We start from the raw sequence: 5,789 nt of genomic DNA, 5'->3' as shown, positions 1-5,789 counted from the left end.
AGGCTAACTGTAGAATTTTTCCCTCTCCAAACCTAATCCCCAGGCTCGTCTCCAGCTCTGTAGCAGACTACCTGTTGTGGCCTCTCCTCACTCTCTGCCCCCACTCCCAGGGAACTCAGCAAATCCAGGCGGAACACCCTGCTTTTCTCCAGCCTGTGGACCCCCTCAGCACCACCCCAGCCCTTCCCCCATTCCTAAGTGTCAGCTCCCAATACCTAGAAACCTATTTTACCTGGAACCCCAATGGCCATACCAAGCAGGATTCCAGAAGAATTCCCTACCAGGGAACACACAACCACTGCACCTTCCTAAGAACCAGAGAGGACAGTAGAAACCAAGGAAGAAAGCACCCAGCCAACCAAAAGAAGACTGGACATCAGCACCTGGAATTAGAATATTCACAAACCAGATGCCTAAACACCAGCACGAGAAAAAAAAAATCACTAACAGCCAGGACAATACATCTTAGAAGAAAGAAGACTTCATGGTATTCCATTTGGTCACAATTTCTTGGCTGTGACAGTAAAAGCATGGGCAACAAAAGAAAAATGGGTGTCTGGGTGGTGGTGGTACATGCCTGCTGTGGGCCGCAGGAATATATCAGAACTCAGCTGGTTATGGAAAAGTTACTACCTGGAGGGATCAAGGATTTCCAGCAGAGGAAGCCAAATTCCAAGGAGCTTTTGGTGTTATTTGGCTTGTTATATATCAGCTGTCTTCTGTTATGAAAATCATGTGTGCCTTCATAGTTTTCCCAATTGATTTTTCCCTAAGAAGAGCTAATGGTGTGGACTGATCACTCTCTGGACATACACATTCCAGGTATTTGGAGAACAGCCTCAGGAAAGGCTTCCTCTGGAATCAGATATCTCCCTTGGCCACTTTCAAGGACTAGCAGTAATAAAAGTCCACATGCAAGTCTCCTGATTTAAGGTAAATTCCACAAGGAGACACCGCCTAGGTCAGGTGGATGTTAAGTAATAGCTTTACACAATTTAGCTCGGACCCTCCTTTCTTACAGCCTTACTAACTTTATAGACCTCTAACTCCTTACCTAACCACTTCTAGGAGTATTTAGATAACCTTCTGCACTGATAGCTATGCTCAACCAGAACCCCAGTTCAAGCTTCCCTGTAATTATCATCATTGGCAGCATCCGGCCAGGTCCATCCCCAGATGGAGGAAAGTACCTTATCAGAGACACCTCTGTACTCTCTAAAAACAGACTTAAGCATCCAGGCTACCTGTTTGATACCTGTTTGAGAAGGCCTGGCGGATGTGCCAATTAAGCTTTACTTCCTCCTTTCCCAAACCTTACCTCTAGTTCCAGATCTCACTTTAACTATCACCAAAGGCATCTAGCTGTACACAGGTTGCCTAGCGACTGAGCACACTTTCCCCCACCCTGCAGAAAAAACGGCAGATAGCTTGGACAGATAGGAGCCACAGGAAAAAAAGAAGACAGTTTTATTTTCTCCCATTGACCTAGCAACTTATAGATTCTTAACATTTTCTACTAATCATGTTTAAGACTATAGTTGAGCACATAAGATCCCTCTTCTTGGTATTACCTGAATTTAGCCTTTAGTTAATTCATTTCCCCATTGGTCACTCCCCTTTGGTGTTGCAAATGATAATTAGCGGTTATTGCCCCTCTATGTGATTCTTATCACCCCTCTGTTTGACCCTGAAAGCCTGGCTTTGCACTGCCAAGGGAATACTGCTTGTAAGTGTATATATACTGGGAGTCCCAAGGCACCTGGAGAACAGAACAGAGAGATGGAGAACAGGGAGGAAAAAGGAAGATTTTGACCAGAGAATATGTGTGGATGAGATGGAAGATGAGGATGAGTCAGATGGGGAAGTACTAGCTGGATAAGAACAAGATAAAAAGGACCTAGATGAGGTGGAATTAAGATGAGAGAATTAAGATAGAACTTAGAGGGAGCAGCAGGTAAATAAAGAGAGAAATCAGGCAAGAAAGGAGCTAGGCACAAGAACAGAACTGAAGCTGTGTATATAGGATGTTATGCCAGAGGAATTAAAGCAAGTGGACTATAGAGCTCGGTGTGCTGAGATTCTATTTCCCAAAAATAGTCCTCACCATTAGTAGTTCTCTCTCCTGAGCCCCTGGGATGTATAATATTAAGGCTGGACCCACAAATATTATATAAGACACGCCTTTAATCCCAGCACTAAGGAGGCACCAGTTGGATCTCTGTGAGTTCGAGGCCAGCCTGATCTACAGAGCGAGATCCAGGACAGGCACCAAAGCTACACAGAAAAACCCTGTCTCAAAAAACCAAAAAGAAAGAAAGAAAAAGAAAAATGGGCTACATTAGAATCTAAAACTTCTGCCAGGCATGGTGGCCCACTTCTGTATCCCCAACATTTGAGAAGTCGAGACGGGAGAATCAGAAATTGAAGCCAGCCTTGTCTTAAAATAGTATGGGCTGGAGAGATGGCTAAGAGTACTTGATGCCCTTGAACAGGACCCAGGTTCATTTCCCAGCACCTACGTGATAGCTCACAGTCATCTCTGCTCCAGTTCCAGGGGATCTGATGCCCTCTTCTGTCCTCAGAGGGCACCAAGCATACATGTGGTGTGCATACATACATGCAGGCCAAACACTCACACATAAAACAAATACATCTAATAAAAATGTAATATCATTAATTAATTAAAGCTCTGGACATAAAAGAACACTACTTCTTCCCAGAAATGCAGGGATGTTTCAATAATTATCTATATTTTTTCCATGAGAACAAGAGAAAATATGTATAAAATATCTGTAAGTGGTTGCTATCCAACAATTCAACAAAACACTAAACAGTTCATAAAAAGAGCAAAAGGCTACGGAGATGGCTCAGCAGTTACAAGTGAGTACTGCTCTTGCTGGGCAGTGGGCACGCCTTTAATCCCAGCACTCGGGAGGCAGAGGCAGGCAGATCTCTGTGAGTTCGAGGCCCACCTGGTCTACAGAGTGAGTTCCAGGAAAGGCGCAAAGCTACACAGAGAAACCCTGTCTTGAAAAACCAAAAACAAACAAACAAACAAAAAAGTGAGCCCTGCTCTTGTGGAGGACCTGAGTTCAGTTCCCAGCACAGGTGTCAGGTAGTTCAAAGCTCCCTGTAACTCCAGCTCCATGGGAGGTCTGATGCCCCCTTATGGTCTCCGCAGGTACTGCACACACACACACACACACACACACACACACACACACACACACACACACACACACACACACTCCAATGATCTAATGACCATTTCCCAAAGGTTCTACCACCTTCCACCATACCACTGTAGGGACCAAACCTTTGACCTTTGACCACAGTGGGACTCTCAAACAACCCTTAAAAATACTATCATCGAGGTTTCTGTCAACAGATGAATGGACAACTGAAAGGTGTTAATATTACACAGTAGAGTGTTATTTGGCATAGAAAGGGAGGAATTGTTTGATGAACCTGGAAGATGAACTTTTGGCTGTCAACCCGACAGTCATGGACTAGCAAATGCTGTGGAATCTCTTCACTATCAGTTTCTTAGACCCACCACATCCACAGACAGGGAGAACAAAATGGTGGCTGTCGTTATGGGTGGTCTTTACAGGCACGGTGTTTCCAGTGCAAACAATGGAAAAGTTATGGGATGGTTGGTGGCAATAATACATATTCAGCACCTCTCAGATATATGCTTAAACATGATTACAGTAGCAAATTCTATGTAATGTTTGACCGCAGTGGAAAATGGAGGTGGAGGAGGGGGCTTAACGGGAAAGGCTCAGTGTGGCTCTGAAATGAGTTAGGCTTATCCCCTCCACACCTTTTCCACACCAGAAGGAGAGTCTTATATTGCAGTTCGGCCCAGCTTAGAAAACTCCCATGTGCTGCAAATTTCTGGCCAAGCGGGCCTGTGCGTCTGACCCTGGCATGTGAACTAGGTCCTCCACTTCCTTGTTTAATATATAGGGGTAGGCGCTTCCCTGAAGAGGAAGGAGAAATTACCCACACTGCTCTTTTCTCTCAACAGCCTTAAGATTTGAGCTAAAACCACCATTATCCTTTTTCCTTCAGCTCTCTAAAAATATTCATCTCCCTGTTGACGGGAACTTTGGCTGGTTCTCTGTAAGAAGGGACACTGTCCCCCCAGGAGCCTCTGGTTTATCCACATTGCTGCTGCCTAGAATTCAGCTGTTATGCCTGAACTGACTCTTGGTTATGGGTTTTCTTTGTTTGTTTTTGTTTTTGCTTGGGTTTTTTGTTTGTTTGTTTTTGTTTTGTTTTGTTTTTTGAGACAGGGTTTCTCTGTGTCACCTTGGCTATCCTGAAACTCACTCTATAGACCAGGCTGACCTCGAACTCACAGAGATCCACCTGCCTCTGCCTCCCAAGTGCTGGAATTAAAGGTGTGCACCACCACTGCCCAGCATGGGTTTCCTTTTTTAACGTGGAATAAAGAATCAGTTTATCTGTGGCAATTATTTCAACCTGGCTCCAATGCGAAGCTGGTGCATTTGTAGTGCCCTCATGGAGAGCAACAAAACTCTGGCATTGAAGCCAGGCCTATTGGCATGTCCTTGTAAGCTCAGTGCTGGGGAGACAGATGCCTGGAGCTCACCATCCAGCTAGCCTGACCTTCTTGGTGAGTTCTAGGCCAGTGAGAGACGCTGCCTCAAAAAAAAAAAAACCTAGGTGGGTGGCAACTGAGGAATGGCCTCTGAGGTTGTCCTCAGGCCTCCACACTCAAGTACACACACATGCACGTCCATATGTACTCACACAAACTCACAGGTACACCCAGGCACACACAAAGAACTCTGGCATTGACATCATTTTGTTGTTGTTGTTTATTTTTTGGTTTTTTGAGACAGGGTAGCTTTGGAGCCTGTCCTGGAACTCGCTCTGTAGACCAGGCTGGCCTCGAACTCACAGAGCTCTGCCTGCCTCTGCCTCCTGGGTGCTGGGATTAAAGGCGTGCGCCGCTACCACCCGGCTGACATAATTTTTCGATGGATATAACAGTGATAACCATTGTACCGTGCGGCGATAACTGAGTCGGTTTTCACAGGTCGACTTACTCAGTTCTCTCAGTAACACTCTAAGTCAGGTTTTAATGATTATTCTCATTTTGTAGATTTGGAGAGTCCAGTATACAGAGGCAAGGTAGCTTTTCCGGTTCAAGGTTGTGCATAAATCTCTACTTCTTTTTTAGTAACGACTAATTTCATCATGTACCGAGATGCAGACTGAAGTGAAGCTTGCTCTGTGTTGCTCGGTTGTTCAAATCATTCGGTGGCAAGCTGGGGCAGATCAGCGGATATTTGCTGAAGCAAGGATGGGATGGTGGTGTGACCAAGGAAATCAAGAGGCTCAGGTGTCAGGCACAGCTGTACCCAAGAGACAAAAGGGCGTGTGCCCTTACTTTCACACGCGTGCACACACACGCATGCACGCACGCACGCACGAACGCACACAAGCCCTAGAGTTGGCTTCCATCTCTGCTATCGTGGTTAGTTGAATAGCATGTGGCTTGTAACTCCAAGTTTAATATCTGTGCAAAAGAGAAGGCTCCCCCAACCAAGTCCCGTACGAGTCCTGGGACTGAATTCTTAGCGTCCATCTTGGATCAATCACCATAGTCAAATGGAGAGGTACCATGGACTTAGCCAGCCTGTGCTGTTTGTCCCTCTTCAGGCTTGGGGCTAGGAAGGGGTTCAGTTCTCCCTTACCTGTGTGAGCCAAGAGTGTGGAGAGGAAAATTGAGGTGCTATTACCTGAAGGAGGGG

This window comes from Peromyscus californicus, unplaced genomic scaffold (genome assembly GCF_007827085.1).
Source record: "Peromyscus californicus insignis strain IS unplaced genomic scaffold, ASM782708v3 Scaffold_15__1_contigs__length_86483966, whole genome shotgun sequence".
In the NCBI taxonomy this organism is placed as follows: domain Eukaryota; kingdom Metazoa; phylum Chordata; class Mammalia; order Rodentia; family Cricetidae; genus Peromyscus; species Peromyscus californicus.
This window is presented reverse-complemented; position numbering follows the sequence as displayed.